The sequence below is a fragment of the Geotrypetes seraphini genome, chromosome 1 (assembly GCF_902459505.1).
Source record: "Geotrypetes seraphini chromosome 1, aGeoSer1.1, whole genome shotgun sequence".
Classification (NCBI taxonomy): Eukaryota; Metazoa; Chordata; class Amphibia; order Gymnophiona; family Dermophiidae; genus Geotrypetes; species Geotrypetes seraphini.
Window position 1 is genome coordinate 522370448 of NC_047084.1, and position 11965 is coordinate 522382412.

An 11965-nucleotide genomic window follows, 5' to 3' on the forward strand; every position below is an offset into this window, starting at 1 on the left:
GAGTGGAGTAGAACGGGTACACATGGATCAATTTTTCACTGTCAAAAATTACAAAGACTATGAGATACTCGATGAACTTACAGGGAAATACTTTTAAAACCAATAGGAGGAATTTGTTTTCACTCAGAGAATAGTTAAGCTCTTGAACGTGTTCTCAGAGGTTGTGGTAAGAGTGGATAGCATAGCTGGTTTTAAGAAAGGTTTGGACAATTTCCTGGAGGAAAAGTCCAAAGTCTGTTATTGAGAAAGATATGGGGGAAGCCACTGCTTGCTTTGGATCGGTAGCATGGAATATTGCTACTCCATGGGTTTTGGCCAGGTACTAGTGACCTGGATTGGCCACCGTGAGAAGGGGCTACTGGGCTTGATGGACCATTGGTCTGACCCAATAAAGATATTCTTATGTTCTTCTGGATGTTCATCACTTTGCATTTATCTACTTACATTAAATTTCATCTGCCATTTGGATGCCCAGTCTTCCAATTTCCTAAGGTCTTCCTGCAATTTTTCACAGTTGTCATGTTCAGTAGCAAGAGAATCTTGAGTCCTTTGGAAAGCCAGTAATATAAAATCTGAACAATAGCGGCCTCTATTGTGTATGTTCTTGCCATAGTTTAATAAACTCTATGGTTTTGAAGTTCTATTGCAGGATCATTGCTCTTCCCCTGGTATTATGCTCCTAGGTAAATGTTGGCATATGAGATGTTAACAACCTCCTTAGGTTTATGTCACTGATAACTGTTAGACTAGCATTATAATTACAAGAAAAGTTTGAAGGTGTGTTTTTACTGTCAAAACCTATCCAAGAATAACTAGAATATTTTCCATTCTGCTTCTTCTTTCAAGGTGTATTTATATTGTATTTTTATCAGTTCCTGCAAAAGATTATTTAAATGTTTTTTCCTTCCTCTATAAATGATAGTTTTTTTAGAGGTATTTACAAGTGGTCTAGAATTTCATATGACACATGTTTATATCCAATATAGAATTACAAATTGAAACACAAAATACACTTAACCTTTATACAATTGCCACTGCAAATGTATTCCACTTTATTTCAGCTGAAGCATGATATTATAACTTGTTATTGTTCAAATGTCAAGAGTATTTTCTTTCTCTTTGAATATACAATATATCAGGTTGGGATATTGGATTTATCAGCCATAGTATATATAAAATGATCAGAAGTGGGAAAACCACAACTGACAAAAAGATCACAGAGCAGAAGGTAAACAAACAGATAAAAGGCACTCTGAACCTCACAGCAATTATTCAAAAGAAGCAGACAGCTTTCTCTTCTCATTTTAATGTTCCATGTGTACTATCAGGAAAAGACTATGCAGTCTTGACGACATTCTGGATGGAAAAAAAAAACAACAACAAAAACCCCCAACCCAGAAGAAACAAATGAAATCTGTTCATCCCATGCTAAATGCTAAGGTGTTCACTATATTCTATGGGCGCCATAGCATTTAGCATACGCTAATCTTTACCATGCGCTAAATCAATTAACATTGGATAAATCGGTTAGCGTGCCTTAGTAAAATGACCCCTATGTTTGCCCTCACTTTGTATAAATACTCTTTATTATGTATGTAAACTTGTAACCTGTTCTGAGCTCTTTTGGAAAGACAGGATAAAAAACCAAATACTGTATATACTCAAATATAAGTCGATCCGAATATAAGGAGGAAAAATATGTCGGGAGCTTAATATTCAAGTGCCATGCCCTGCCAGGATCTGCACCCAGTGTCCCCTCCATCACGCCCTCCCCTGCAAGGTTCTGCACTCAGCCCCCCTCCCTGCCCTCGCTGAAATCCTTTGTAAAGGCAGTATAGTAGGGAGCGGCGCACCCAGGCCTGCACGCAGGAGCAAGCTTTTCATGCTGCCGGCTGGCCCTTGATAGGCTGCTGTGAGAACCATGAATCATGTGAGAACTTACGGCAGCCTATGAAGGAGCGGTGCAGGGCTGGCCGGCAGCACGAAAAGATCGTTCCTGTGTGCCGGCCCAGGTATGCCACTCCCTACTACCTTTACAAAGGATTTCAGAGCGGGATACACGCTGGACCACCAGGGAACAGGTACGCGAGGGAGGGAAAGAGGGATGGTGGTAATTATTAGTGTCGGCCGGGGCAGGAGACGGGAGGGATCCCTTCTGTCCCGGCCTAAGGCAGGCCTGCAGGAAGTCCGGGAGGGTTTCGGGTGGTCACTGGGGGATGACCTGAATATAAACCAGGACCCCCATTATTGGGCCAATTTTTTGACCCAAAAATCCCAGTTTATATTTGAGTATATACGGTAAATAATAAATTACCCCCCCACACACATAAACACACACACTTTTTTTAGCACAGGCTGGTGTGCTGAATGCTCTGCACTGCTCCCAACACTCATAGGGTTCTGTTGGGAGCAGCACAGAGCATTCAGCACAGCGGCCTGTGCTAAAAAAAAAGGGGGTGGGGGTATTTTATTATTTATTTGGTTTTATATCCTGTCCTCCCAAAGGAGCTCAGAACAGGTTCCCTTATGTGATTGAGTTTGACACCCCTGGAATGGCAAGTCAATTGCAAAGTGCTAATAAGGAAGGCAAAGAAGAGACTTTGAAAAGAAGATTGGTGTGGCCGGGACATGTTTGGACTCTGGCCAGTGTCAGGCCAGGGTCTGCTGGGTCTGAGGAGGCCTATACATGCCACAGACCACAGTTGGGCACTTGCACAGAGTTGTGCACATGCAGGGGCAGGTCAGGTTGCCTGCAAATTAGAAGTGTTGAGACAGCCTGGTGACAAGAGAGTGTAAGTTTCTGTAATGTTGCACACTGCTGTTTGGATGTATTTGTGTGTGAATGCATGCGCATGCCTGAAGTGAGTGAGTGTGGTGTGGTCTAAAAATAAATGTTTTGGCAGTTGGTTGAGTTGGCTGAAGTTGCTTGAGTGGGTTGGTTGATATCAATACTGATGGTTGAATGTTTCTGAGCTACGTGGGTTCAGGTTGGTTAGTTTAGCTTGAATTACAGTAGAAACTGGGTAATTTTGATCACTAAAGACAGCTTATTCAGAGTAATCTGTTGGAGTAATTTTCCTCGTGTATAAAATTAATTTTGTGGTGTCTGTGAAGTCAGGTCACAGAAAAATAAGACTTGAAAGTGGCTTTTTGGAACTGGCTTGATGGAAAGCTTGGGTAAAATTAATTTAATTAACATTTTAAAGGCTTAGAAAAATTTTAAGGTTCTCAATTGTTTTGGGCGAGAGTCTGTGCTAAGCTTGTTTTCAGAAACAATTACTGCTTAGAATTTGTTTGATCCAGTTCCAGTTCTGAGCTCCCACATAAGAAAGTGGCGGCGGGCCTGAAGAAAAAGATATTATTTATCTTCTTTTCATAGCGTGCACACTATCTTTTTTGGGACATTATTTAGTCATTCTTAAACTCATTTCACATACCCCCCTCCTTTACTAACGTGGGAATTCTATGAGCGTTGGAGCAGTTACCGCCACTGCTGGCCCTAAAACCCGCACAAAGCGTTAGTAAAGGGGGGGAATTGAAAGAACATTTGTTCTCCTAAATTAAACTTATATGTAAAGGGTTCAGTGATACTAAATACATCAGCCTGAAAGAGATATTAGTTACTAAAGGCCTTAACTACCGGTAATAGTTTTAGCATACATAATTTAAGGTGAACTTTTACCTGAATTGCCTGAGTAAAATCTCTTGGTGGACCTAGAAATTTGAGTTAAGCATATAATAGAAATATTAAGGAAAGGGAATACTTACCTGTTGCTTAAACTGGAAACAGATAAGAGAACATTTGCACTTTATATTTAAAAGAAAGGAACTTTCATCAGTTAGCAAATGGTTTTAATTAACACGATGAATTAAATTTTGTGGTTTTAATCCGAATGCACTTTAATTGTTTGGAAATCTTTTAATTGAGCCTGAATATTTATATTTTTTAAGTTATTTGTGCAATAAAACAATATAATTTATTTAAGAATTCTACTGTCTGGTTCTCTGGGAATCTGCTTCTCCAAAGCTTTCACTCCAATTTCATAATTAAATCCAGTAATTTAATGTAATTTGAGGCACCTGCTGCAAGTTAGGGAGTATGTACGTGCTGTCTCTGGGGAAACCTGAACTTCCACTCAAACCATGATAACAATAGTCTTTGGCTGTTGTTACTGAGACAGAACAAGACTGATCCCTAGTATGTGTGGTTGATGCCTGTTTTACACATGCACAGTGTCTGGGAGCTACAGGGAGATAAAAAAAAGATAAAAGACAGAGAGGCAGGAAGCTTGGGGGAAGCTGTACTTAATAGCAGCTGTCTAAGAGCCCCAGAACCATTAATGTGAGCTAGAGGAGAGCAGAGAGTTTAAGGCAGTACACAGAATTGGTGAGGAAATGGTGTGTGGCTGCTGTGAAAATTTGTATGTCAGCTCTGGCATTTATGTATGTGTGGAAGGAGTAAATAGTTTTTAAATAATATTTCCTGAGAGAGATCCAAGATGGCGATGGAGTAAGTCACCCTTGAAAGCTGCTCCTGCTTGGTTTGGCGTTTTTTCTCTTATCTAAGAAGTTTTTACCTTAACTATGCCCAAGCGCAGGGGCAAACAGAGAGGCGTTCTTCCAGCCTCATCTGGTATTTCAACGGCGAGACAGGTGGCAATTACAGCATATGCCACACCGGCTGGATCGGGTGCATCCGCTGACCGAGGGGGGCAGACCTCGGTCTTGGAGAGCGAAATTTCGCTTAGCCCTGTGGGTCCTGGAGCTCCTCCGCAGCCCGGGAGGATGTCGGGGACGCCGTCGGCAGCGCAGGAGGTGCCGGAGACGAGTTCTCCGTTGACGCTGCTGAAATTACCTCTGACCCCGGAAGTTATTCACAGCTTGCCGACTCTTTTGCAGTCGACAATGGAGAACGGAAGAGCAGTTGTTGGTGAGGATGCAGGGACAGAGGAGCAGCGAGTTAATGGGGCATTCTCTGGAACATCTTTGCCCCCCCCTCCTCTGGTAAAACCTGAAGTCATCGATATGGAAGCAATTTGGAGTGGACTTGAGTCAATACATAAGGTATGCTCTCAACTTTTTTCTTCAACACAGAATACTAATTTACAAGTTAAAACTTTGGAAGAGAAACTCCAAAACCAGTCCAATAGAACAGACAATTTGGAAAAATCAGTGTCAGAAATAAAGGCTTCTATGAATTTACATTTAAAGGAAAAATCTTTGCTGGTTAGAAAAATGGAAAATTTGGAAAATGCAAATAGAAATTTAAATCTTAGATTGTTGAATTTTCCGGTATCTAAACTTCAAACTTCAAGAGATTTATTCAATTCCTTTTTACAATCAGTGTTGAAATTTCCTGAAAATAATATGCCACCGCTTCAAAAGATATACTATTTGAATATTCCCAAAGAAGAGAAAGACAAAGGGATTGTATCAGGAGACTTGGATCTCACTGGTATGCTGGAAACATCAATTCAAGAAGAAATAACTGTTAGAGCAACTTTACTGGTAACCTTTGTTTTTCTCCAAGATAAAGAGGCAGTTCTCCGTTTATTCTATAGGACTGAGAATGCGGAATTTCACGGTTCCAAAGTTTCAATATTTCCTGATGTATCTAAATTGACGCAAGCCAGACGGAAGAAATTCCTGGCATACCGACAGTTAACTTTGAATATGGGAGCAACCTTTCAGTTACGTTTTCCCTGTAAATGCTGTCTTACCTATCAGAATGTTAGATACATATTTTATGATCCGGATCAGTTAAATTTCTTTTTAGAGGGTAAGACGGAATTTAGAGCTCCAGATTCTTCAACATAGTCCTCTATCCAGGCAGATGGTTAATCCAACCGTACTCTGTAATCTGTAACTCGTATGAGTTTTTGTTTCTTTTTTCTTTTAGACCCAACTTCCCTTGGAAGTGATGGACTCTCTCTCTCTTCATTATGTGGACTCTGATTGGTCATATATGTGGAATTATTATACATGATTTAATATAATTATTTTCTTTTTTCAATTGTTAATTTCTTTAGATTGTTGTTAAACAATTTGTGAAAATTATAAATAAATAAAATAATAAAAAAATAAAAAAAAAAAAAAAAAAAAAAAAAAATAATATTTCCTGTAAATGTTTGATTTCATGAGAAATGCTACAAAGTAAACCTGCTTATGAGCTGTTAAGCTAGGATATATAATTAGAAGGTTGTGAAGGAGGATATAACTCAGTTTGTATGAGTTGTGGGTCAAGAATTATCTGATACTTGCTGGTTTTCATGATTTATTGAGATTTCTAAATGAAGTTTGCAGTTATATTTCAAAGGAAAATTGATAAGAGCTTTTAAAGTGTGTTACAGAATTTAAACTGGATTTTGGTGACTCCTGTTGCTAAATAAGAAGTATTAAGTACTGGGAAATAGAGGGATTTTATCTCTTCACTGTTTAAGACTACTGATTCAACTCAGATTGCCTAATATTATTGTTGTTTACAGCAAATGCTTCATAGGTAATTTCATATTCAGCTGTTTTTCTGCTGGAGTGCATTCCTGCAGTCTTTTCTGATTAAAAATCTGCTAAGACCTTAACCAGTATACACAGTTGTGTGAAGCTTGGATAATCTGAAACTATTTTTGAAAACTAAATTTTCTTTTGAAAACTGAAGGTCTAAAGACTTAAGAGTGATCTCTTGACTTATAATTCTAAGAAGTTCTATGGTGCAGAGCTATTTCCAGTCAATATTCCTGATATACTAGTAGGCTCTGTGTGAGGAAACTGTGAGGTAATTACTGAGGAGTTTCATTATTTCTGAATCAAAAATAATTGGATATAAAGAAAAAGTTGAGATATCTCAGATATTGTGTGAATGCATGTGTTATAACTCTGTGAGCTGATTTTATATCAGAAGCATTTTTTGGTTTTCCTGGAAGGATCAGTTTAGGGATAAAATACTTATCTATTCTTTAGCACATTTTGGGCCCAATTCACTAAAGTCAGCAATTGTCACTAAATGTTTTCACAGGTGTAGCGACGATCGCTGCTACCCATCCAATTCGGCCTTCTCTTCTTGCTGGGCCTTGAGCATCTGCGCATGCTCAAGGCCTGCGAGTTCACGCTCTCTCCGAGATTCTTGGAGATCTCGGAGAGAACATGAACTCGCAGGCCTTGAGTATGCCAGATGCTCAAGGCCCAGCAAGAAGAGGAGTCTGATCTTCGGGCACCGGCACCAACACACAGGACATGCCGGTGCCGGTGCCTAGGCAAAGATGACAGTAAGAAGTGGCGAGGGGGTGGGGTGACCAATCGTGGCGAGGAGGGGGTGCCCGATCGGGGGGGGAGGGTGCTGAATTGTGGGTGGAGGGTGCCGGATCACGGGGAGCGCCGCTCGCAAATCAAGGCACGCTCGGTTTCCGAGGCGCCGATTTTGCGAATGTTTTGCTCGTCTTGCAAAACACTCGCAAACCGGTGCACTCATAAACCGAGGTGCCACTGTATATACAAAAATAGAAAATGAATGTAGACCTGAAATTTTGGGGGGAAACAATGAAATTGGCAGAAGATATAATACACAAAAAGTGGAGAAATCTAAATTAATAGATTATATATGAATTATTCTGTTTGTAATTAAATGACATTTAAAAATATAAATCAAACATAGGTATGAAGTATGAGCACATTAAGGGCTCCTTTTGCTAAGCTGTGTTAGGGCATTAACGCGTAGAATAGCGCGCACTACAATGCCGCGCGCTAGATGCTAATGCCAGCATTGAGCTGGCGTTAGTTCTAGCCGCATAGCGCGGGGTTAGCGCGCGCTAGTCTGCTGTGTGTGCTAGAAATGCTAGTGCACCTTAGTAAAAGGAGCCCTAAATGTTCCACAAGAAAGGTTTAAAATCCGGCCTGAGTTACAGTATTGATTTTAACGAAAGTCCACTCTTTTACTTGCAATGATAGAAGATTACACAAAAAAGGTTTGAAATCAATTTCTAAATTAAGGCCTGCCTAAAAAGTGGTACCCACTTTTAGAATTACCTTCCTTGTGTATATCTCATGGATACTTGAATAATGCCAATATTGCGGTTGCTAGGAGTCTGTTCCATGTGTCCACCATTCTTTCAATGAAAAGGTATTTTTTTCACATTCCTAACATCCCCCCTCCACCCTTTCGCATTGCTTTCTATGGTGACCTATTGTTCTTGAGTGCCTCACTCGTGCTATAGAAAATTTTACCTTATAGGACTTTATTGGAATCATCTAGACAGGGCAATTTGATTTAAATTGAATCTATTTGAATCATGATTTAAGCCACTAGCCCAGAAGCAGGGCGGATTTGCCTTTAAATTATGATTTACATGGATTTGATTAAAATTGAATTTGCCCTGCTTCCTGAATAGCAATTTAAATAGATTTAATTTAAATCAAAACTGCCCTGTCTTTGTCTAGATGATTCCAATAAGGTATTATAATGTAAAATTGTACACAGAAAGGAAAATCTCAAGGGCAAATGATTACAAAACAGTGGAAACACATATAACAAGAGAATGGTAGCTGAGAAGGAAGGTTTAAAAAGAATGTGAGAGAAATTCACTGGTAACAGCTAAACTGTCATAACATATCTGCATAATTTATTTTAGTCATCATAAAAGAACAGCTATATTTTTGTTCAAACAAGAAAATCAAAGTATGCAAGAATGTGCTGCTTTCAGTGGACTGGGAGAGGGGGGCTCTTGCCTTACAGCTAAAGGGAGAGGGAGCCACTGAGGATGAACCCAGAATCGTATCCATTCACATCCCTTCTCAGTCCTTCATCTATAATTTGGCAACAGATGGGTGAAGTTATCAATGTAGGTTACTGTTAACATTAGTTATTTTACCACAAACTCAAGTTATTTTAGCACAGGTCCCATTTTATAGAATGATATCTAGTTACAAATAACTGGGGTTAACAGTAAAATAACATGTTTTTATCAATAATACACATTGGTAACTTCCCACCAAAGTTGTCTATAGGAGATGGTGAACATGAAGGTGATGGTGGTTGTGGGGTGGAGATGATTTTATTTTTATTTTTAACCTTCCATTTATTCATACTTTACTTTATCGAGCTTTTATATTTCACCCACACCATATAAAAAGGTTTGAAGTAGATTACAATAAGTAAAACAGCCTGGATTTTAAAGAAAAATTACAAATGACTAACAATAGTTCTGCAAGTTCATTTTTAAATTCTATCAACACTCTGGGATGTATACCATCCAGTTCAGGCCATTTGCTACTGTTCGGTTTGTCAAATTGACCCACTACATCTTCCAGCGTTACAGAGATTTGTTTGAATTTCTCTGATTCAGAATTGAATACTATTTCTGGCACCGGTAACTCCCCCCCATCTTCCTCTGTGAAGACCGAAAGAATTAATTTAATCTGTCTGCTATGGCCTTGACTTACCTATGAGGAAAGGCTAAAGAGACTAGGGCTCTTCAGCTTGGAGACGGCTTCGGGGAGCCCTACTGGCTTAGCTGATCGGAGGGCATTCCTCTGCCATGATCAGCTTATGGCTGCTGCAGTCTAGCGGTAAAGAAAGGCAGCTGAAATGTCGACCAGGGTTTTCTGGGCCTATATTTCAGCTGCTTATCTTGGTGTGAATCGTGGCTAGGTAGCCATTTTAGCCCGCCTAAAGCCACTTCTGGCACTGGCCACACTAACTTTGGCGATCCAAAGCCTAAAGCAGCTACCTAGCTGCAATTCCAGTCACCTTTTATTTAAGTGTTGGTAGGCATTTCAACGCTGCCATTTTTTGTCATTTCTGATAGCATTTTTCAATTAATTTAGGCATCGGCAGGGTGCCTAACGAATCTAAGTTTAGGCTCTTGTTATAGAATTTCCCTCTAATGGCTTGATTCTATAAATGGTGCCTAACTGGGTAGGCACCTAGGAAAATGTCATCTACCACATGTCATTCAAAGTTAGGCACCATATGTAGAATTGTGCCTAAATCAAGTTAGGCACTGGTAGGCGTGTATAACTTGGGTGCCAGTATATTAGACCAGGTTGTTCTTGGCCTAAAATACTGGTACCTAAAGTAGGTGCCCACTGATGCCTAACTCAATCCACACCCAAACTCAGCCCCTAACTAGTGCTGCCCGATTTAGGGAAAAATTTTCTATTTGATTCTATTCAGCCAATTTTACTTGATTGTTTTTACTTTTATGTTATTTTATCTACATTGTCTGTATTATTTTTTCTTGCTGTGAACCTCTTTGAACTGTTTTTTGGTATAGTGGTATATAAAAATAAATTAATAATATTATTATTATTGAATCAATTTTTCAGTTCAATTTGATTTTCCTGCCCATTTGGGTATTTTTTTTCAAATGTCCTGGCGGATTTATTTTGTAGCTTCTTCACCCACCCCAGCCCTTTTGCCCTCTCCTACCCATGCTGGTGCTGTGGTGTAAACAAAATAAACAGACAAAAAAGACTTCCTGTCTCTGTTAGGTCCTAGCTCACATTTGCTGTCTAACACCAGCTCTGGCAGGATACAAATTTCAAATATGACAAATTGTAATCAGAAAACAGAAAATAAAATTATTTTTTCTACCTTTTGTTGTCTGGTCATTATTCAAATCATGCTGGTCCCAGGCTCTGGTTTCTGTTTGTCTTCTGTTAACTCTCTTGCCTGGGTCTCCTGCCCATTTGACGTTTTCTTCTTTCTCTGTGCTCACCATCCATCTTCCATCTCTGCCCTCCCCTTCTGTTTCCCTTCCCTCCCCCAGAGGTCTGGCACCGCTCCTTTTTTTGTCTACATCCCCGTAGTCCAGAATTTCTCTAATGACCTCTCCCCCATCTAGTATTTCTATCCCCCCCTCTCTCCACACCATCCCTTTGGTTCAACTTCAAGTTTCAAGTTTTATTTAAATTTGATGAATCGCTTATTGCATACTAAGCGAGTAACAATAAAATATAGAATAAACTTATAATTAATGTACAGCATTAAAATGGGTTAAAACGGACTGACAGACAGACAGACTTGGATACATAAGGAAAAAAAAGAAAGGGAGACAGTTACAAAATTAATGTTTTTCATAATTAAAAGAAAAAGAAAAAGCCTCCATTCCATTGTCCATCTTTCTTCTTCTCCTCTGTTTTAAGACCCATTATTTCTTCTCCTTCTCCCTCACCCCCAGTCCAGCATATGTCCCTCTCTTTGTACCCCCTCTGTGTACTTCTAATAGCTACACCAGAGCCCCCCCAAAGGCCGGCATGTTTCCCCCTTCTCTCCACCGTCATCCAGCTTCCCTCTGGCCTCCCAGTCTCACTTTCACCACTAATTACGGCCTGCAGAGGATCGCAGGATTCTAGCAGGCTGCCATTGGCTTCTACTGCATGCTCACTCTGCTGCGGTCCTGCCCCTCCTCTGATGTCACGTCCTGTTTTGGTCTAGGATGGAGGCCGATGGCAGCCTGCTAGAATTGCTACATCACCAGGGCGTAATTAGTTTTGAAAGTATGACTTGGAGGCCAGGGAGAAGCCGGGCGATGGTGGGGAGAAAGGGAAAACATGCCGGCCTTTGAGGAACCCCCCCTAAAGCCGCAGAGCTGTACTCACAACACTGGTGCCTATGCATCACTTCCAGACTGTCACCTCCACTCCACCGTGAGCGCTGACATTGGGTCTCCTAAAGCAGAATCAGCAGTGGCAGTGGATGGCCAGCAAGAGGCAGCGATTAGGACAGGCATTTTGTCGCCAAAGCGCTACTGCTCCTGCTTTAGGAGGCCCAAAGGTATGTGAGGAGGAGGGCTGGTCAGTGAATCGGAAAGCCCGATTTTTTAAGAAAACAAATTGATTTGAATCGATTCACTGATGTGAATTGGTGAATTGGGCAGCACTACCCTTAACTATGCCTATTTTCCAGGTAGGTGGTGCCTGAGTTAGACGCCTAATAGAAATTTTTTAAAAATTGTTTTTTAATGGCACTATT